The sequence below is a fragment of the Trachypithecus francoisi genome, unplaced genomic scaffold (genome assembly GCF_009764315.1).
Source record: "Trachypithecus francoisi isolate TF-2019V2 unplaced genomic scaffold, Tfra_2.0 Lachesis_group20, whole genome shotgun sequence".
NCBI lineage: Eukaryota > Metazoa > Chordata > Mammalia > Primates > Cercopithecidae > Trachypithecus > Trachypithecus francoisi.
In genome coordinates, this window is record NW_022681466.1 from 54,674,791 (window position 1) to 54,698,265 (window position 23,475).

Here is a 23,475-nt window from a genome sequence, read left to right on the forward strand (position 1 = left end):
CAGTATGGTAGCGGGGGCCTGTAATTCCACCTACTCGGGAGACTGAGACAGGAAAATTGCTTGAACCCAGGAGGCAGAGATTACAGTGAGTGGAGATCGCGCCAGTGCACTCCAGCCTGGGCAAGTGGGACTCCGTCTCAAAATATACGTAAATAAAAAGCATTAATTTTGTTATTTTTACTACGTTAACTTAGTGAAATTACAGATTTTATCATCTTTAAACTATGTTGAACGTCTTACTTTTACAGTCAGTAAAAGATATTAAAACATGGCCGGGCGCGGTGGCTCAAGCCTGTAATCCCAGCACTCTGGGAGGCCGAGATGGGCGGGTCACGAGGTCAGGAGATTGAGACCATCCTGGCTAACACGGTGAAACCCCGTCTCTACTAAAAAATACAAAAAACTAGCCGGGCGAGGTGGCGGGCGCCTGTAGCCCCAGCTACTCAGGGGGCTGAGGCAGGAGAATGGCATAAACCCGGCAGGCGGAGCTTGCAGTGAGCTGAGATCCGGCCACTGCACTCCAGCCCGGGCGACAGAGCGAGACTCCGTCTCAAAACAAACAAACAAAAAGATATTAAAACATAAACACCTCTCAAAAATAGATGGAAGAGATCAATAGGCTAGACTAAAAACTAGTTTAGGTAATATCCCTGTAGACTGATCAGTTTGCACCTCATCATTTCCTGAGCACCCTATTTTGCAAATTTCCTAAACGGCATTTTTAACAACCAAAAATAAAATAAAATGTAACTCTGACACTTAATTTACTCCAATCAAAACGATACAGGTCCCAGAACAGAATTACAAACACACACAAAAAAAATGACTGAACCCGAAAAGAAGGCAAACAGTCTTTAAAAGACAATTTCCTCATAAAGAACTGCTACGTGATATTTACAGAATTCAAACACCCATGACACAGAGCATAGAAACTTTAATAAAACTTTTATTGTTCATTGGACTTCAAGAGAACAGTAGGTCTGAGAAAAACACTGTGGTATTTTTTTTTTTTTTTAAAGGGAATTCCTGGCATTATCACTTCAAAGTTAGCAAGGTGTAACAGTAGTTAAAGGGTTTTAACTGGCTGCACTTTCTGTTTCAGACACTAGAGGGGAGTAAAAAAATCCAAATAAAATCTGGGACTTTGTTTTACTCATTCACTAACATCACCAAATACGCACTGTATTCCTGTATGCCTGAAATTCTATTAGACCCCAGAGACAAAAAGATGAATAAGATGTGGTCTTTGTCTTTAAATTACTTAGTGTAGTTAGGGAAGACATGCCTGTTCAAAAAAATCAGTAATAAGGCCGGTGCAGTAGCTCACACCTGTAATCACAGCACTTTGGGAGGCCGAGCAGATGGATAAATTGAGGTCAGCAGTTCAAGACCAGCCTGGCGAACATTGTGGAACCCTGTCTCTACTAAAAAATACAAAAATTAGCTGGGCGTGGTGGCAGGTGCCTGTAATCCCAGCTATTCAGGAGGCTGAGGCAGGAGAATCACTTGAACCCGGGAGACGGAGGTTGCAGTAAGCTGAAATCGTGTCATTGCACTCTAGCCTGGGTGACAAGAGTGAAACTCCGTTTCAAAAAATAATAATGGTTGGGCCCGATGGCTCATGACTGTAATCCTAGCACTTTTGGAGGCTAAGGCAGGCAGATCACCTGAGGTCAGGAGTTCAAGACCTTCCTGGCCAACATGGCAAAACCCCATCTCTACCAAAAATACAAAAATTAGCTAGGCGTGGTAGCGCATGCCTGTAATCCCAGATACTCAGGAGGATGAGATAGGAGAATCACTTGAACCTGGGAGACACAGATTGCAGTGAGCCAATTATCGCGCCACTGAACTCCAGCCTGGGCAACAGAGTGAGACTCTTGTCTCAAAAAAAAAAAAAAATTAATAATAATAATAAGGCCAGGCGCAGAGGCTCATGCCTATAATCCCAATACTTTGGGAGGCTGAGGCTGGACTACCTGAGGTCAGGAGTTTGAGACAAGCCAGGTCAACATGGTGAAACCCTGCCTCTACTAAAAATACAAAAAATTAGCCAGCTATGTTGGTCGCCTATAATCCCAGCTACTTGGGGGGCTGAGGCAGGAGAATCGCTTGAACCCAGGAGGCAGAGTTTGCAGTGAGCCGAGATTGTGCCATTGCACTCTGGCTTGGGCAACAAGAGTGAAATTCTATCTCAAAAAAAAAATAATAATAATAGGCAAACTACAACAGAGAATGCAGAGTAGAGAATCAAACCCAAGACTTTGGGAGACTATGGATATGGGACAGGACAGAAAGAGAATCCTTCCTAGAAGAGAGAAGAAAAACATGTGCCTATATATAATAATTCACACTAGACAAACCAGCCTATCCAAATTGGCTTTTTCTCCTAATAACGTTTCTGGCCTTAATCTAAACGGAAATAACCTATACCTAGATGGTATCTTTAAACTTCTATCTGTAAAAAGTAGAAGCATTATCTGGTGAAGAAGATTTGCTAAAATAACTAGTTGGTTAGGCTTCAAAATCTATTGTATGCAGTTTAAAAGGCTTGAACGTGGGGTGTAGGGGGTGGTTTATACTTCCAGCTACTTGGGAGGCAGAGGTGGGAGGATCACTTGAGCCCAGGAGTACAGAGTTCGAGGTTATAGTGAGCTATGATCGTGCCACAGCACTCCAAGCCTGAGTGACAGAGTAAGATCCTGTCTTTAAAAAAATAAAAAGACTCTACAGGAATGACTGATAAACCAGAATTAAAGCTCAAAGTCACAAGAGTGCCAGAGGGAAACACTTGTACGGTATATTTTTCCCGAATATTCAAAATGACTGCTCCATCATTTGTTATGGTTTTAGGATGTTTGGGTTGTATGTTCTGGGAGTAGAGAGCTGGAAAGAAGGGGTTAGTTGTTAATTTTTCATATTGATGGGGTAGCACATGGTAGAAAAAGTAAAAAGCCAAAATCCTGAAAAAGTTTCACACACATAGACAAAATGAGACAGCAAACTTGTGAATCGAGCATGATTTGGCATCTTTAAATGCACAGCCAATTCCCTTCTAGTGCCAAAGCCAATGGCTTCTCCCGTAGATAAAATGGCACGGTTCCTGAAAAAGCCCTGGACGCTGTTTCCCCACAATCCTATAATCTGTCAGAAGACAGAAAACAAAAAGAAGGCTGTGCAAGCCAGAAAAAGCAAATTATAACCAACACAGAGCCAACACTTTACTTCAGACAGAAGGAGCTTTTATATGCATCTTTGGAAGGGGAGAGACAAAAGAAGCTTACTATTGCTCAAATAATCAAGGCAAACAATAGAACAATTTAACCAAACACCATCTTGGATTAGCATTTAATGCAATAGCCTCCCTTCTCACTTCTTATTCATAGCCTTAAAGAATACTTACATCACATAAAGAAAGAGTTGAATGCCACAATATGCAAAGAACCTTAATAAGTAAATAAGAGGAAGACAGATAACCAAAGGGGAAAATATTCAAAGAATATGAGCTAGTAAATCACAGAAGAAATACACAGTCAAAAATTATACATATTCCATATTGTTAGGTAGTGGTGGAAAGTGCCTTCTCCATACAGTCCTAAAGGCATTTTGTCTTGATAGTACTGCCAGCTGCAAGCTTCCAGAGAAACTTGGGCTATTCTGAATGAAAATAATGATAAAGATGTCAAGCATAAGTAATAAAAATAAAAATATTCAGTTTTTTTTTTTTTTTTTTTGAGGCGGAGTCTCGCTCTGTCGCCCGGACTGGAGTGCAGTGGCCGGATCTCAGCTCACTGCAAGCTCCGCCTCCCGGGTTTACGCCATTCTCCTGCCTCAGCCTCCCGAGTAGCTGGGACTACAGGCGCCCGCCGCCTCGCCCGGCTAGTTTTTGTATTTTTAGTAGAGACGGGGTTTCACCGTGTTCGCCAGGATGGTCTCGATCTCCTGACCTCGTGATCCGCCCGTCTCAGCCTCCCAAAGTGCTGGGATTACAGGCTTGAGCCACCGCGCCCGGCCTTAATATTCAGTTTTATGAAATACCTAATCTAGGAAGGAAACTATTCAATACAATGGATACAGGTAAACTACAAATTAAATCCAAGAAAACTAAAATACGAATATAAAATGAACCTGTGCCTATGAATGTAAAACAGTTGAAGCCAATCCCTAAGCCTAGAATGAACAAGCCAATGATGAAAGCAAATAACAGGGAGTCTTAATACAACCACAGAAATAAAACGTCTCTAAGAAAATAAACTTAGTCGACTGTCTTTGCTGTGAAAGCATGTCATTCAAGGACCCTTTTAGCAGTCACCAAACGCAAATGCAAAAGAAAAGCAGATAATGCCTGGGTCCAACAAAAACAAGTACAATCTTCCCATCAAAGAGGAAAAGAAACCTAAGTCTTTCACTTGTCCTTGATACAAAAAGGTAATGGATTGTGAAAGAACCCAAATTCCAGAAAAAAAGATTCCATTCCAACCTGCATAAAGCTAAAAAAAAATTCATGTCACTTTGTTCTAAAATTAGCAACACACAGGTCCCTATACTGAAAACAATATATACGATCCCAACTGAGGTGTCAGGTCAAGTTCCCAGCAGTCAGCAGACTATCCCACAACCATTTCAGTTTTCCTTACCGGCTTTTAGACCACATCCCAATTTTCCTCTATTGTTAATGTCACTTAAAAGGCTGAGAAAAATTTAGTCCAACAGATTCAAATTTCAATGTACTTCCTAAGTACATTATAGGTAATGATGCCACTGATTCTATATTTAGACTCTGGTATGGAACAAGGAGTGTTAGTTTTGTCTAAAATGGCATCATGTCACTCTTCAAAGTCTAACTGCAACAATCACCTAATCCTGCATTAAAATGTGTTTATGGTGTTACCTATAGCAAGTTAAAATGTTTTTTCAGTGATTTTTTGTGTGTGAGTGTTTCTACTGATTGGCTGTGATGCTATAAATACAGACACTGTAAGTCACTCCCATCAGTCCTTTAAACATTCAGCATTGTAACTACCATGAGGTGGAATTCATTCTTCACCCGAACCAAAAAGCAAAGATGGTAAAACTTTTTTTTTTTTTTTTTTTTTTTTTGAGACGGAGTCTCGCTCTGCCGCCCAGGCTGGAGTACATTGGCCGGATCTCAGCTCACTGCAAGCTCCGCCTCCCGGGTTTTACGCCATTCTCCTGCCTCAGCCTCCTGAGTAGCTGGGACTACAGGTGCCCACCACATCGCCCGGCTAGTTTTTTGTATTTTTTTTTTTTAGTAGAGACGGGGTTTCACCGTGTTAGCTAGGATGGTCTCGATCTCCTGACCTCGTGATCCGCCCGTCTCGGCCTCCCAAAGTGCTGGGATTACAGGCTTGAGCCACCGTGCCCGGCCACTTTTTTTTTTTTTTTTTTTTTTGAGACGGAATCTCACTCTGTCGCCTAGGCTGGAGTGCGGTGGCACGATCTCGGCTCACTGCAAGCTCCGCCTCCTGGGTTCAAGTGATTCTCCTGCCTCAGCCTCCAGAGAAGCTAGGACTACAGGCGTCTGCCACCATGCCTGGCTAATTTTTTTGTATTTTTAGTAGAGACAGGGTTTCACTGTGTATTAGCCAGGATGGTCTCGATCTCTTGACCTCGAGATCTGCCTGCCTCAGCCTCCCAAAGTGCTGGGATTACAGGCGTGAGCCACCGCGCCCAGCCAAAGATGGTAAAACTTTTTTTTTGAGACGAAGTCTCACTCTATCACCCAGGCTGGAGTGCCATGGCATGATCTCCGCTAACTGCAACCTCTGCCTCCCGGGTTCAAGTAATTCTCGTGCCTCGGCCTCCCTAGTAGCTGGGATTACAGGCACCTGCCACCATGCCTGGCTAATTTTTTTTTTTTTATTTTTAGTAGAGATGGGTTTTCACCATGTTGGCCAGGCTTGTTTCAAACTCCTGATGACCTCAAATGATCCACCTGTCGCGGCCTCCCAAAGTGCTGGGATTACAAGCATGAGCCACTGCGCCCAGCCTGGTAAAACTCTTTTATTTATTTATTTATTTTTTTTGAGACGGACTCTCACTGTGTCGCCAGGCTGGAGTGCAATGGTGCGATCTAGGCTCACTGCAACCTCCCCCTCCTGGGTTCAAGCGATTCTCCTGACTCAGTCTCCCAAGTAGCTGGGACTACAGGCACGCACCACCATGCCCAGCTTATTTTTGTATTTTTAGTACAGACAGGGTTTCACCATACTGGTCAGGATGGTCTCGAACTCTTGGCCTCGTGATCTGCCCACCTTGGCCTCCCAAAGCGCTGGAATTACAGGTTTGAGCCACTGTGCCTGGCCAAAACTCTAATAATATGCACATTCTAAAGTGATATAATAGTATTTATAAAAATATATTGCCTCCTCGGCCGGGCGCGGTGGCTCAAGCCTGTAATCCCAGCACTTTGGGAGGCCGAGACGGGCAGATCACGAGGTCAGGAGATCGAGACCATCCTGGCTAACATGGTGAAACCCTGTCTCTACTAAAAAATACAAAAAACTAGCCGGGCGAGGTGACAGGCGCCTGTAGTCCCAGCTACTCGGGAGGCTGAGGCAGGAGAATGGCATAAACCCGGGACATGGAGCTTGCAGTGAGCTGAGATCCAGCCACTGCACTCCAGCCCGGGCGACAGAGCGAGACTCCGTCTCAAAAAAAAAAAAAATATATATATATATATATACACACACATATATATATACACATATATACATATATACATACATATATATACATACATATATATATATTGCCTCCTCAAAAGGAACTTAAGGCCTCCAATAGACAGCAAGTTGCTTATTTTCACAACATCCCAATAAAGAACTATTCTTTAGCATTTATATCACACTAACTTTCAAAAGTGTTTTACAATTATTTTCATTGGTAGTCATGCTTCACAACCACCCAATGAGCCAAAATGGTCCTGTTATCCTCATTTGACAGCTGAGAAAACTGATGTACTTTAAGATCAAGGTCAAGTCAGTCTGCTTTTCTTATAGACCAAGGGTCTAACCCTTATAAAAAGTCTCATTCGCTCATCAGTTACCTGTATTGCTCATAAAAGTAGTTAAAGCAGGTTTTTGGAAATAGGAGTCCATCTAAAATAATCATACAGGGCCGGGTGAGAGGTGGCTCATGCCTGTAATCCCAGCACTTTGGGAGGCTGAGGCAGATAGATCACATGAGGTCAGGAGTTTGAGATCAGCCTGGCCTACATGGTGAAACCCCATTTCTACTAAAAATACAAAAATTAGCTGGGCATGGTGGCGCATGCCTGTAATCCCAGCTACTCAGGAGGCTGAGGCAGGAGAATCGCTTGAACCTGGGGGGCGGAGGCTGCAGTGAGCCAATATCGCACCATTGCACTCCAGCCTGGGCAATAGGACAAGACTCTGTCTCAAAATAAGTAAATAAATAAAATAAAATAATGGTACAAAAACACTGAAAGATACTACTTCAACACAAATACATAGTCAGGCTCGGCGCAGTGGCTCATGCCTATAATCCCAGCACTCTGGGAGGCCAAGGCGGGCAGATCACTTGAGGTCAGGAGTTTGAGATAGCCTGGCCAAACCCCGTCTCTACTAAAAATATTTTTTAAAAAGGCCGGGCAGCACAGTGGCTCACGCCTGTAATCCCAGCACTTTGGAAGGCCGAGGCAGGTGGATCACCTGAGGTCGGAAGTTCAAGACCAGCCTGGCCAACATGGTGAAACCCCGTCTCTATTAAAAATACAAAAATTAAGCCAGACGCTGTGGCATATATCTGTAATCCTAGCACTTTGGGAGGCTGAAGCAGAAGAATCGCTTGAACCCGGGAGGCGGAGGTTGGAATGAGCCGAGATTGCACCATTGCACTCCAGCCTGGGCAACAAGAGGAAAACTCCAACTCAAAAAAAAAAACAAAAACAAAATTAGCTGGGCATGGTGGCAGGCGCCTGTAATCCCAGCTACTCAGGAGACTGAAGCAGAAAGAACTGCTTAAAACCCAGGAGGCAGAGGTTGCACTGAGCTGAGATCACGTCACTGCACTCCAGCCTGGGCAACAGAGCAAGAGTCCGTCTAAATATATATATATATATATATTATATATATATATGAAAATAAAATTAGCCAGGCGTGGTTCCAGGTGTAGGTAGTCCCAGCTACTCAGGAGGCTGAGGCAGGAGAATCACTTAAACTTGGGGCGGAGGTTGCCGTGAGCTGAGATCGCGCCACTGCACTCCAGCCTGGGCAAGAGACCGAGACTCCGTCTTGGCGGGGGGTGGGGACAAACCACATATTCAACTGGAATACAAACAGGTAAGTACTTAGTTACAATGACACAGGAAGTTTTCAAAGAAACTGGATACCAAAACCTGTTACCAAACAAAAAAAAAAAAAAATGATCAAATGTTTCTTCATCTTATTTTTCCCCTTCAATCAACTACAATTAGACTTCTATTTCCACCACTCCAAAGAACGGGTCTACTGGAAGTCACCAATAATCCCTAGGTCCCTAGCTTGTCAAATCCTGTGAGTACTTCTCTGTTACGTGACCTCTATATAGCATTCAACAGAGCTCACTACTCTGTTCTTTTTTTTTTTTTTTTTTTTTTGAGACAGTGTCTAGCTCTGTCACCTGGAATGCAGTGGCACAATAAGGCTGGAGTGCAGTGGCACGATCACTGCTTACTGCAGCCTCAACCTCCCAGACTCAAGCAATTCTCCCACCTCAGCCTCCTGAATAGCTGGGACTACCACAGGCATGTGCCACCACAGACAGCTAATTTTCTATTTTTTGTAGACACAGGGTCTTACTATGTTACCCAGGCTGACCACTCCCTTCTTGAAACACTTCTTTACTTGCCTTCTATAGCATCACTTTCTGGGTTTTCCACCTACCTCACTAGCTAGTCCTTCTCTTTCAAATTGCTCTTCTCTAGCCACAAACCATCCGTAGATGACCTCCTGATTAAATTCCATGACTTCAAATTCTATCTATTTCAGCTCAGAATTCTCCTAGGAATGCCAGGCATTTCTATCCAACTGACTATCTAATTTCTCCATTTGGATACCTAATAAGTATCTCAAACCTGGCAGGACCAAAAGATAATTTTTTTTTTTTTTTTTTGCGACAGAGTCTCGATCTGTCACCCAGGCTGGAGTGCAGTGGCACAATCTCGGCTCACTGCAAGCTCTGCCTCCCAGGTTCATGCCATTCCCGAGTAGCTGGGACTACAGGTATCCGCCACCATGCCCGGCTAATTTTTTGTATCTTTTAGTAGAGACGGGGTTTCACCGAGTTAGCCAGGATGGTCTCGATCTCCTGACCTCATCATCCACCCGCCTCGGCTTCCCAAAGTGCTGGGATTACAGGCGTGAGCCACTGCGCCGGCCAACAATTTTTTTTTTTTTATTTTAGACAAGTTATCACTCTGTTGCCAAGGCTGAAGTGTAGTGTGGCATAATCACAGCTCACTGCAACCTCCACCCCCTGGGCTCAAGCCATCCTCCCACCTCAGGCCCTCAAGTAGCTGGGACCACAGGCATGTACCATCACACATGGCCAACTTTCTTATTTTTTGTAGACACAGGTTCTCTCTATCTTACCCAGGCTGGTCTGAAACTCCTGGGCTCAGGCGATCCTCTTGTCTCAGCCCCCAAAGTGCTGGGTTACAGGCATGAGCCACCACTGTCCAAGAATTCTAGGCAATTATATTCTGCTAGGCTTACTCATCTCAATTAACAGCATCAACCATTTACTTCCCTGGTTGCTCCAGTCAATAATATAGAAGTTATCCGTGATTCCTTATTACCTGTAACAATCCCAAAGCAAGCCCTGTCAACTTCACTTACAAAAGATATGCCAAATCTGTCCACCTTTCCACAGCTTTTATACCATCACCCCAGTCCAAGTTACCATAAAGTCTCATGTGATTCGTGCAAAGAGCCTTGTTACTGGTCTCCTTGCTTCCTTCTAAAATCCATTCATTTTTGGAGATGGAGTTTCGCTCTTGTTGCCCAGGCTGGATTGCAATGGTGTGATATCGGCTCACTGCAAACCGGGTTCAAGCAATTCTCTTGCCTCAGTCTCCTGAGTAGCTGGGATTACAGGCATGCGCCACCACGCCCAGGTAATTTTGTATTTTTAGTAGAGATGGGGTTTCCCCATGTTGGTCAGGCTGGTCTCGAACTCCCAACCTCAAGTGATCCGCCCGCCTTGGCCTCCCAAAGTGCTGGGATTACAGGTGTGAGCCACCGCGCCCACACTACAATCCATTTCTAACACAGCAACTGATCATTCTTTCTAGTCACAAATCAACTCATATCATACTCATACTTAAAAACTCCAAAGGAGGCTGGGTGCAGTGGTTCACGCCTGAAATCCCAGCACTTTGGGAGGCCAAGGCAGGTGAATTGCCTGAGCTTAGGAGTTTGAGACCAGACTGGGCAACATGGTGAAATCTGGTCTCTAGCAAAAATACAAAAAAATTAGCCAGACGTAGAGGCGTGCACCTATAGTCCCAGTTACTTGAGAGGCTGAAGGGGGAGGATCCCTTAGCCCGGTGGTAGAGGTTACAGTGAGCCAAGATTGCGCCACTGCACTCCAACCTAGGTGACAGAGTGAGACCCCAACCAAAAAAAAAAAAAAAAAACAACACTCCAAGGGAAACGAAACACCTTACCCTAGCTTCCAAATCTCACTGTCATGTAGTCTCTGCCTTTCTCATCTCTGGTCATCCTCTCCCTCATTCACGGTATTCAAACAATACTGGCCTGATTTCTGTTCCTCCAACATACCAAGTTCATTCCTCCTTAGGCGCTCTGCACTATAATGCTTGATCTGCTGATCTTCATATACTCCTAGATCTTAAATGCCATATCATCAGAGAGATAGTCTCCCAATCTAAAGTAGCTACTTATTTCATATTATCACATCCTCTATTTTTCTTTACAGTATTTATCATTAACTGATTTTTATTTATTTTGTTTTATTTTATTTTTGAGATGGAGTCTCGCTCTATCTCGCAGGCTGGAGTACAGTGGCATGATCTTGGCTCATTGCAACCTCCGCCTCCTGGTTTCAAGCAATTCTCCTGCCTCAGCCTCCCAAGTAACTGGGATTACAGGTATCCACCACCATGCCCAGCTAATTTGTGTATAAAAGTAGAGATGGGGTTTCGTCATGTTGGCCAGGTTGGTCTTGAACTCCTGGCCTCAAGTGATCCGCCCACCTAGGCCTCCCAAAGTGCTGGGATTACCGTGCCCGGCCATTAACTGATTCTTTTGTTGTTTTTTTGAGACTGAGTCTTGCTCCGTAGCCCAGGCTGGAGTGCAGTGGCATGATCTTGGCTCCCTGTAACCTCTGCCTGCCGGTTCAAGCGATTATCCTGCCTCAGCCTCCTGAATAGCTGGGACTGCAGGCTCATGCCACCACACCCAGCTAATTTTTGGTATTTTTAGTAGAGACAGAGTTTCACCATGTTGGCCAAGCTGGTCTCGAACTCCAGACCTCAAGTGATCTGCCTACCTCAGCCTCCCAAAGTGCTGGGTTTACAGGCATAAGCCACCCACGCCCGGCCATTAACTGATTTTTAAAAAGCTGTCTGTTGCTGGACACGGTGGCTCACGCCTGTAATTCCAGCACTTTGGAGGCCAAGGCAGGTGAATTGCCTGAGCTTAGGAGTTTGAGACCAGACTGGGCAACATGGTGAAATCTGGTCTCTAGCAAAAATACAAAAAAATTAGCCAGACGTAGAGGCGTGCACCTATAGTCCCAGTTACTTGAGAGGCTGAAGGGGGAGGATCCCTTAGCCCGGTGGTAGAGGTTACAGTGAGCCAAGATTGCGCCACTGCACTCCAACCTAGGTGACAGAGTGAGACCCCAACCAAAAAAAAAAAAAAAAAACAACACTCCAAGGGAACGAAACACCTTACCCTAGCTTCCAAATCTCACTGTCATGTAGTCTCTGCCTTTCTCATCTCTGGTCATCCTCTCCCTCATTCACGGTATTCAAACAATACTGGCCTGATTTCTGTTCCTCCAACATACCAAGTTCATTCCTCCTTAGGCGCTCTGCACTATAATGCTTGATCTGCTGATCTTCATATACTCCTAGATCTTAAATGCCATATCATCAGAGAGATAGTCTCCCAATCTAAAGTAGCTACTTATTTCATATTATCACATCCTCTATTTTTCTTTACAGTATTTATCATTAACTGATTTTTATTTATTTTGTTTTATTTTATTTTTGAGATGGAGTCTCGCTCTATCTCGCAGGCTGGAGTACAGTGGCATGATCTTGGCTCATTGCAACCTCCGCCTCCTGGTTTCAAGCAATTCTCCTGCCTCAGCCTCCCAAGTAACTGGGATTACAGGTATCCACCACCATGCCCAGCTAATTTGTGTATAAAAGTAGAGATGGGGTTTCGTCATGTTGGCCAGGTTGGTCTTGAACTCCTGGCCTCAAGTGATCCGCCCACCTAGGCCTCCCAAAGTGCTGGGATTACCGTGCCCGGCCATTAACTGATTCTTTTGTTGTTTTTTTGAGACTGAGTCTTGCTCCGTAGCCCAGGCTGGAGTGCAGTGGCATGATCTTGGCTCCCTGTAACCTCTGCCTGCCGGTTCAAGCGATTATCCTGCCTCAGCCTCCTGAATAGCTGGGACTGCAGGCTCATGCCACCACACCCAGCTAATTTTTGGTATTTTTAGTAGAGACAGAGTTTCACCATGTTGGCCAAGCTGGTCTCGAACTCCAGACCTCAAGTGATCTGCCTACCTCAGCCTCCCAAAGTGCTGGGTTTACAGGCATAAGCCACCCACGCCCGGCCATTAACTGATTTTTAAAAAGCTGTCTGTTGCTGGACACGGTGGCTCACGCCTGTAATTCCAGCACTTTGGGAGGCTGAGGCCGGTGGATCACTGGAGGTCAGGAGTTCGTGACAAGCCTGACCAACATGGTGAAACCCCGTCTCTACTAAATACAAAAAAAACAGCCGGGCGTGGTGGTGCATGCCTGTAATCTGAGTTGTTTGGGAGGCTGAGACAGGAGAATTGCTCATACTTGGGAGGTGGAGGTTGTGGTTGTGGTGAGCCGAGATCACACCATTGCACTCCACCCTGGGCAACAAGAGCGGAACTCCGTCTCAAAACACAAAAACAAAAAAAAAGCTGTTTGTTGTCGGTTTGCCCTCACTGGAATGTATGCTCCATACATGCAGGGACTTTGTCTATCTTGTTTTGTGTACTGCCAATGCTGAAAACACAGTAGAAACTCAATATATTTGGCAAGCTTAGTTGTTAGGTGCTGACATTAAAAAGGTAAAAAAGGGCCAGGCACTCACACTTGTAATCCCAGCACTTTGGGAGGCTGAGGTGGGAGGGTCACTTGAAGCCAGGAGCTTGAGACCAGCATGGGCAATATAGTGAGACCTTGTCTTGGCCAAAAAAAATTTTTTTTCATTAGCCAGGCACAGTGGCTTGTGTCTATTGTCCTAGCTACTTGGGAGGCTGACACGAGAGGATCATTTAGGCCCAGGAATTTGAGGTTGCAGTGAGCTATAACAGCACCACTATACTCTAGCCTGGTGGAGAATTAAACTCTGTCTCAAAAAAGAAAAAAAACAGTCTGGACAACATATTGAGACCCCATCTCCACAAAAAATTTTAAAAATTAGCTGGCATACTGGCTTGCATCTGTAGTCCTAGCTACTTGGGAGGCTGAGGCAGGAGGACTGCTTGAGCCCAAGAGTTTAGAAGCTGCAGTGAGCTATGACAATGCCACGGCACTCCAAGCCTGGGAACACAGTGAGATCCTGTCTATTAAAAAAAAAGTGAAAAAGGCATAACCCCTACCTACAAAAAGCTCACAATCCAGATGAGGAAACAGAATGGCAATTAAATAATAAATGTAAGGAACATGCATTCTATTTTATAGAATGAGATGTTGCCCTTTAAACAACGTAAAAAAAAATAATAAAGGTAATGTTAGCAGGACAGTAAAATGTCAGAGTAGCCCATCAGCAAGAGTGATTAATACTGCCTTGGGAACGGGGAAGACTTCACAGAAGAAATTAACTATGAGCTAAATCCTAAAGCTTAATTAGGAGAGTCTTGGTTATGTTTGTTCAGATAATTGGTTATGTTTGTCTATTTTGGAAGAAATGTCCTTGGAAGAAAATAGCTTGAGCAAAAATATAATAAAGTGAGGTAGGATGATGGAATCAAGCATCTGCTATGTATCAGGCACCAGGGCCTTAAAGGGAAAGGGCATAAGTAGTCTTACAACTTAGGAAGATCACTCTTGTGGCAGTGTGGTGGACAGACTAGAGAAGGGTGATAAGCCTTGAGACATGCAGATTAGTTAGGAGGCTACTGTAACTGTCGAAGTATGAAATAAAAAAGGTCTCATCCAAGAATTTGGCAATATGGTAGAAATGAAAAAATGCAGATTTAGGAGACCTTCAATGTTAAAATCAGAACTGGGACCAACCAGATATGTCGGATAAAGGGTAAGGAGAAATCAAGGTCAAATCCAAATTTTTTTCTTTTTTTGAGATGGAGTTTCACTCTTGTTGCCCAGGCTGGAGTGCAATGGTGTGATCTCAGCTCACGGCAACCTCCACCTCCTGGGTTCAAGCGATTCTCCTGCCTTAGCCTCCCAAGTAGCTGGGTAAGCGGGAAACCTTGTCTCAAAAAAACAAAGTGAGCTGGGTACAGAGGCTCACATCTGTAATCCCAGCACTTTGGGAGGCTGAGGTGACCAGCACTTGATCCCAGGAGTTCAAGACCAGCCTGGGCAACATGGCAAAATCCCATCTCTAAAAAAAAAAAATACCCACAAAAAATTAGCCAGGCATGGTGGCACGCCATCTGTAGTGCCAGCGACTCAAGAGGCTTAGGTGGGAGGATCGCTTGAGCCCAGAGGCAGAGGTTGCAGTGAACTGTGATTGTGCCACTGAACTCCAGCCTGAGCTACAGAAAAGACTCTGTCTCAAAAACAAAACAAAACAAAACAAAACAGAACAAAACAAAAAACCCACAACTGCATTTCTAAGTAAAATAAATTCAAAAGGATTTAAATTTTCTAGACTTTTCACTTTTAATTATGTAAAACGTATTAAAAAAGAAAATTAAGCTAAAAATGCAAATGTATTTAGGGAATTACATTTCTGGAATTAGTCTTTAAAGCCTCACTTCTCCGCCCCAGACAAAAATAACACTCTTTTAGTGTTCAGTTCTAAGAGTTATCATAAATGCATAGTCGTGTAACCACAACCACAATCAAAACATGGAATAGTCATGTCATCCCCCCAAAATTTCCTCATACTACCTCTTTGCAGTCAAACTCTACATTTTTTTTTTTTTGAGACAGTCTCACTCTGTCACCAGGCTGGAGTGCAGCGTGGTGCCATCTCGGCTCACGGCAACCTCCAACTCCCAGGTTCAAGCGATTGTCCTGCCCCAGCATCCCAAGTAGCTAGGACTATAGGTGCGTGCCACCGTGCCCAGCTAATTTTTGTATTTTTAGTAGAGACTGGGTTTAATTACATTGGCCAGTCTGGTCTCGAACTCCTGACCTCGTGATCTGCCCGCCTCGGCCTCCCAAAGTGCTGGATTAAAGGCGTGAGCCACCGCGCTTGGCCACTCTCTCTCTACAGTTTTTTTTTTTTTTTTTTTTTTTTTTGAGATGGAGTTTCACTCATGTTGCCTAGGCTGGAGTGCGATGGTGCCATCTTGGCTCACTGCAACCTCCACCTCCCGGGTTCAAGCGATTCTTCTGCTTCAGCCTTCCTGAATAGCTAGGATTACAGGCAAGTGCCACCACGCCCGGCTAATTTTGTATTTTTAATAGAGACGGAGTTTCTCCATGTTGGTCAGGCTGGTCTCAAACTCCCGACCTCAGGTGATCTGCCCCAACTCGGCCTCCCAAAGTGCTGGGAGTACAGGCATGAACCACTGCACCCAGCTCACTCTCTCTCTACTCTTATCCCCAGGCAATCACTGATCTGTTCCCCACTGTCCTTATAGTTTTGAGTTCTCCCCAGAACATCATACAAATGCAGTCATACAGACTACAGCCTTTTGAGTTTTGTTTCTTTCATTGAGCATAATACCAATGAATTTCATTCACGTTACTGCATATGTGAATAGTTCCTTTTTATTGCTGAATAGTATTCCATTGTGTAGATATATCACAGTTTATCCATTCCCCAGCTGAGAGTCATTCAGGTTCTTTCCAGTTCGTGGTGACTATAAATAAAGCTGCTGTAAACAGTCACATACAAGTTTTTTTGTGAACACAGATTTTTATTTCACTTGGATAAATACTTAGGTCTTATTTATTTATTTATTTAGGAGACATAGTCTCACTCTGTCTCCCCGGCTACAGTGCAGTGGTGCAATTTCAGCTCAGCAACCTCCGCCTCCCAGGTTCACGCAATTCCCCTGCCTCAGTCCCCGAGTAGCCGGGGCTACAGGCACATGCCACCACACTGAGTTAACTTTTGTATTTTTTTTTTTTTTTTGTCAAGACAGAGTTTTGCCATGTTGCCCTGGCTGATCTCAAACCCTTGGGATCCAGTGATCTGCCTGCCTTGGCATCCTAAAGTGTTGGTATTAAAGGCATAAGCCATTGGGTCCAGCCCATTTTTTTAATGGCGTTGTTTGCTTTCTTCTCGCTGAGTTTTGAGCTCCTTACGCTTTTTTTTTTTTTTGAGATGGAGTCTAGCTCTATCACCCAGGCTGGAGTGCAGTGGCACGATCTCGGCTCACTGTAACCTCTGCCTCCCAGATTCAAGTAATTCTCTTGCCTCAGCCTCCCAGGTAGCTGGGATTACAGGCATATGCCACCACGCCTGGCTAATTCTTTTTGTATTTTTAGTAGAGACGGGGTTTCACCATATTGGCCAGGCTAGTCTCGAACTCCTGACCTTATGATCCATCTGCCTCGACCTCCCAAAGTGCTGGGATTACAGGCACGAACCACCGTGCCCACACCTTTTTTTTTTTTTTTTTTTTTTTTTTTGAGACGGAGTCTCGCTGTATAGCCCAGGCTGGAGTGCAGTGGCCGGATCTCAGCTCACTGCAAGCTCCGCCTCCCGGGTTTACGCCATTCTCCTGCCTCAGCCTCCCGAGTAGCTGGGACTACAGGCGCCCGCCACGTCGCCCGGCTAGTTTTTTGTAGTTTTTAGTAGAGACGGGGTTTCACCGTGTTAGCCAGGATGGTCTCGATCTCCTGACCTCGTGATCCGCCCGTCTCGGCCTCCCAAAGTGCTGGGATTACAGGCTTGAGCCACCGCGCCCGGCCACCTTTTTTTTTTTTTTGGAGCGCAGGCTGCACAGCAGTGGTGCGATCTTGGCTCACTGCAACCTCCACCTCCCAGGTTCAAAAGATTCTCCTGCCTCAGCCTCCCGAGTAGCTGGGACTACAGGCGCAAGCCACCATGCCTGGCTAATTTTTTGTATTTTTAGTAGAGATGAGGTTTCACTGTGTTAGCCAGGATGGTCTCGATCTCCTGACCTCATAATCCACCCACCTTCGCCTCCCAAAGTGCTGGGATTACAGGTGTAAGCCACTTCGTCCAACCTCTTTATACATTTCTAATATGACCTGTATGTCTGATATATAATTGGCAAACATTTCTCCCAGTGTGTTGCTTATATTTTCATCTACTTGATAGTCTTCTGCAAATCAAAAGTTTTTAATTTTGATGAATCCAATATATCAACTTTTTATTTTATGGATCTTGCTTTTGGTGACATATCTAAGAACTCTTTGCCTAACTCAATGTAATAAGGATTACCTGTTATCTGCTTTTAAATCTCTTATAGTTTAGGCTGGGCATGGTGACTAACACCTGTAGTCCCAGCACTGTGAAAGGCTGAGGTAAGCAGATGGCTTGAGGCCAGGAGTTTGAGACCAGTCTGGGCAACATGGCAAAACCCCACCTTTATTAAAAAAATAAATAAATAATAATAAATAAATAAATAATAAAATAAAATTAAAACAAAATAATAAAAAAATTTATAATTTTACAAATTACATTTAGGTGTAATTGTTCAGATGACTATTCTTTCTCCACTGAATTGACCTTGCACCTTGGTCAAATATCAATAGCCGTATTTAATAGTGTGAATCTGTTTCTTTTTTTTTTCTTGAGAAGGAGTCTTGCTCTGTTGCCCAGGCTGGAGTGCAGTGGTGCGGTCTCAGCTCACTGCCACCTCCACCTCCCAGGTTCATGCCATTCTCCTGCCTCAGCCTCCCGAGTAGCTGGGACTACAGGCACCTGACACCACGCCCGGCTAATTTTTTGTATTTTTAGTAGAGATGGGGTTTCACCGTGTTAGCCAGGATAGTCTCGATCTCCTGACCTCATGATCCGCCCACCTCGGCCTCCCAAAGTGCTGGGATTACAAGCATGAGCCACCGCGCCCAACCTGTTTCTTTTTTTTTTTTTTTTTTTGAGATGGAGTCTCGCTCTGTCACCTAGGCTGGAGTGTAGTGGAATGATCTCAGCCACTGCAACCTCTGCCTCCTGGGTTCAAGTGATTCTCCTACCTCAGCCTCCTGAGTAACTGGGACTACAGGTGCGCACCAGCATGACCCACTTATTTTTGTATTTTCAGTAGAGACGGGTTTTCACCATGTTGACCAAGCTGGTCTCAAACTCCTGACCTCAAGTGAGCCCCAACCTCGACCTCCCACAGTGCTGGGATTACAGGCATAAGCCACCGTGCCCAGCCTGAATCTATTTCTGAACCTCTGTTCTGTTCATTGATCTATGTATCTATCCTTCTGCCAACACCACACTGTTCTGATTACTATAGATCTTTAGTAAGTCCTGAAATCAGATAGTATTAGTCTTCCAACTCTGTTGTCCTTTTTCATAATTGTTTTGGCTATTTTAGTCCCTTTGCTTTTCCATATAAACTTTAGAATCAGCTTGTCAAATACTTTTTTTCTTTCCTTGATACAGGGTCTCACTTTGTCACCCAGGCTGGAGTGCAGTGATGCGATCTTGGTTCATTGCAACCTCCGCCTTCTGGGCTCAAGCAATCCTATTGCCTCAGCCTCCAAAGTACCTGGGATTACAGGTGTGAGCAACCATACCCGGCTAATTTTTGTATTTTTTGTAGAGATGGGATTTCTCTACAAGGTGAGACTCTGTCTCAAAAAAAAAAAGAAAAAAAGAAAGAAAAAAAAATGGAGGTATTAGAAGGATTAGAAATCTAACATCTATTTTTCAAGATTCTTATTTTTAATTTTTTTTTTTTTTTTTTTAAGACGGAGTCTCGCTCTGTCACCCAGGCTGGAGTGCAGTGGTACCATCTTGGCTCACTGCAAGCTCCGCCTCCCAGCTTCACCTCATTCTCCTGCCTCAGCCTCCTGAGTAGCTGGGACTATAGGCGCCCACCACCACGCCCAGCTAATTTTTTGTATTTTCAGTAGAGACAGAGTTTCACCATGTTAGCCAGGATGGTCTCAATCTCCTGACCTCATGGTCTGCCCACCTTGGCCTCCCAAAGTGCAGGGATTACAGGCGTGAGCCACTGCGCCCAGCTCAAGATTCTAATTTTTCACTTGCACAGCTGTTCTGAGATTTCCTACAGTTGTCCAGAAGAAAAGAAAAGTGCCAGGCGCGGTGGCTCAAGCCTGTAATCCCAGCACTTTGGGAGGCCGAGACGGGCGGATCACGAGGTCAGGAGATCGAGACCATCCTGGCTAACACGGTGAAACCCCGTCTCTACTAAAAACTACAAAAAACTAGCCGGGCGACGTGGCGGCGCCTGTAGTCCCAGCTACCTGGGAGGCTGAGGCAGGAGAATGGCGTGAACCCGGGAGGCGGAGCTTGCAGTGAGCTGAGATCCGGCCACAGCACTCCAGCCTGGGTGACAGAGCAAGACTCCGTCTCAAAAAAAAAAAAAAAAAAGAAAAGAAAAATGTTTTATATAAAGATATGTATTATTATTTAGTACAACAGAGTTGAAAACCCATTTTTCATAAAAGACAAGCTATTCATTCCAAACAGTGACAATAAAATGTTAAGCTTCTTGTACTTTACAAACAATGGTCCCCCTGCTGCCAATGATCTTCCTCTGACTCTTCACCTAAATCGTATTCATCCTTCAGGTCTTACTTTGGACAATTCTCCATCCACAAGCCTTCCTTGATTCTCCTCAAATATGGGTTAAGGGTTAACATATTTTCATTACACTCCAAAGACCTCTACCATCACTCTTAACTCTATGATTGAGAGTTAACTTGTTTCTCCCATCAGGACATAAACTCTAGGTGGGTATGAAGGAGAAAACACTAAATACTTATATTTTAGCTCCTAGCACAGACAGAGCAATACATAAGTTTTTGTTCTTAATGACCAATTGCTTTGAATAACAGCAAGAAGAGGGAGAAGCTGAAAACAGGATGTCTTACCTTGCAAACAAGCTATAAAAAGAATCCTCCAAAAAAGTGGAAAGTGATGCCAGTTAAAAAAGAAAGGCTGGGCCGGGCGCAGTGGCTCAAGCCTTTAATCCCAGCACTTTGGGAGGCCGAGACAGGCGGATCACGAGGTCAGGATATCGAGACTATCCTGGCTAACACGGTGAAATCCCGTCTCTACAAAAAAAAAATACAAAAAAAAGCTAGCTGGGCTTGGTGGCGGGCGCCTGTAGTCCCAGCTACAGGGGAGGCTGAGGTGGGAGAATGGGGTAAACCCGGGAGGTGGGGCTTGCAGTGAGCCGAGATCGCGGCACTGCACTCCAGCCTGGGCGACAGAGCGAGACGCCATCTCAAAAAAAAAAAGAAAGGAAAAAAAAGAAAGGCTGAGTACAGCGGCTCACACCTAAAATTCTAGCACTTTGGGAGGTTGAGGCAGGAGGATGACTTGAGGCCAGGATTTTTTTTTTTTTTTTTTTTTTTTTTTGAGACGGAGTCTGGCTCTGTCGCCCAGGCTGGAGTGCAGTGGCCGCATCTCAGCTCACTGCAAACTCCGCCTCCCAGGTTCACGCCATTCTCCTGCCTCCGCCTCCCAAGTAGCTGGGACTACAGGCACCCGCCTCGTCGCCCAGCTAGTTTTTTGTATTCTTTAGTAGAGACGGGGTTTCACCGTATTAGCCAGGATGGTCTCGATCTCCTGACCTTGTGATCCGCCCGTCTCGGCCTCCCAAAGTGCTGGGATTACAGGCTTGAGCCACCGCGCCCGGCCGAGCCAGGATTTTGACAGCACCCTGAGCAACACAGTGAGACTCCGTTTCTATTAAAAAAAAAAAAAAAAAGGCCGGGCGCGGTGGCTCAAGCCTGTAATCCCAGCACTTTGGGAGGCCGAGATGGGCGGATCACGAGGTCAGGAGATCGAGACCATCCTGGCTAACACGGTGAAACCCCATCTCTACTAAAAAATACAAAAAAACTAGCCGGGTGAGGTGGCAGGCGCCTGTAGTCCCAGCTACTCGTGAGGCTGAGGCAGGAGAATGGCATAAACCCGGGAGGCGGAGCTTGCAGTGAGCTGAGATCCGGCCACTGCACTCCAGTCTGGGTGGCAGAGCAAGACTTCGTCTCAAAAAAAAAAAAAAAAAAAAGGAAAGGGGCCAGGCATGGTGGCTCAGGCCTGTAATCCCAGCACTTTGGGAGGCTGAGACAGGCGGATTACAAGGTCAGGAGTTCGAGACCAGCCTGGCCAGCATGCTGAAACCCTGTCTCAACTAAAAATACAAAAAATTAGCTGGGTATGGTGGTGCGCACCTGCAGTCCCAGCTACTAGGGAGGCTGAGGCAGGAGAATAACATGAACCCAGGAAACGGAGGTTGCAGTGAGCCGAGATTGCCCCACTGCACTCCAGCCTGGGCGACAGAGGGAGACTTCCTCTCAAAAAAAAAAAAAAAAAAGAAGAAGTTCCACTGGGCATGGTGGCTCACGCCTGTTATCCCAGCATTTTGGGAGGCCGAAGCAGGTGGATCACCTGAGGTCAGGAGTTTGAGACCACCCTGGCCAACATGGTGAAACCCCGTCTCTACTAAAAATACAAAAATTAGCTGGGCATGGTGGTGTGCACTTGTAGTTCCAGCTATTTGGGAGAGGCAGGAGTATTGCTTGAACCCAGGAGACTGAGGTTGCAGTGAGCCGAGATTGTGCCACTGTACTCCAGCCTGGGTGACAGAGTGACACTTTGTCTCAAAAAAAAAAAAAAAAAGTTCGGCCGGGCATGGTGGCTCAAGCCTGTAATCCCAGCACTTCGGGAGGCCGAGACAGGCGGATCACGAGGTCAGGAGATCGAGACCATTCTGGCTAACATAGTGAAACCCCGTCCCTACTAAAAAATACAAAAAACTAGCCAGGCGAGGTGGCGGGCGCCTGTAGTCCCAGCTACTCAGGAGGCTGAGGCAGGAGAATGGTGTGAACCCGGGAGGCGGAGCTTGCAGTGAGCTGAGATCTGGCCACTGCACTCCAGCCTGGGCGACAGAGCGAGACTCCATCTCAAAAAAAAAGTTCACAGAAAAAAAAAAGAAAAATAAGGAAAAGGACTAGCACTGTACTATGAAGTAGTAGTTGTCATCCTACATTTCTGCAAGGCTAATCTCTCAAAAAGATATGAATGAACAACATATAAAGCAACTGAAGCTTGGACTCACAGGGTCATCAATCTGACTTTACTAATATGTTAATGACTACTAAATCTGTATCTTCCTTCTGAACCTTTCTACTCAAGACCTATATATATATATCTGGAAGCCTATTTTATTTGCTATTGGATTTCCCAGATATCTCAAATACTACATACCAAAATCAAACTTATTTTCCTCAAATGTAATACCCTCTTTTACTCTTGTATTCCCTAACTTGGTTAATGACATCACATTCCACTTAATTGTCCAAGCCAGCAATTTCAACTCCATCGTTGACAACTCCTTCTTCTCTACCCTTTCCCCAATATAAAATCAATGAGATCCTTTTAGTTACTCTCCTAAAAAGTTCTTCAATCTGTCTACAATTCTACCATGACTACTGTGCCTGATATCTTCAATATCTCTCAAGTCATCACACCAGTCTCCCAACCAACTAGTCTCCCTACAATCAATTGTGCCTTTTAAAATCTAACTTCTACACTGTCAGCAGAATTACTTCTACTTAAATAGTGATCTAAATGTGTTCCTTACCTGGTTTAAAAACTCTTCCATGACTCCTCAGCACCTACAAAATAAAATTCAGACCCCTTACTAAGGTCACCCATAACTGGATTCCAACCCATCTCTCACCTCACTTCCTTCTATTCCTTCCTCATACCCCATGATCTTGCCACATTAAACTAGTCCACATGTCCATACTTCTTGCACATCTGTATCTTTGTACAAGCTATTTTCTCACTTCAGTCACTTTTCCAATCCTTTTTTTGGCTGACTCAGCCAAATTGTATTCCTCCTTCAAGACCCAACTGACTCCTTCTCTAGGAAGTCTTCTGTAACTTTCCC

General features: G+C 44.8%; 1 protein-coding gene across 7 annotated transcripts in view; it reads right to left on the bottom strand.

Moving 5' to 3' along the window:
- Nucleotides 1-23,475, bottom strand: part of FAM222B (family with sequence similarity 222 member B) — a 114,968-nt gene that overhangs the window by 67,344 nt on the left and 24,149 nt on the right. For 3 of the 7 annotated variants that reach the window (XM_033181846.1, XM_033181848.1, XM_033181854.1), the window contains one exon: nt 23,164-23,197. The exons of the other annotated variants lie outside the window; for them this stretch is intronic. The gene's annotated coding sequence lies outside the window, so the exon portion shown is untranslated. The remainder of the gene's footprint in view (nt 1-23,163; nt 23,198-23,475) is intronic. 7 annotated transcript variants of the gene reach the window in all.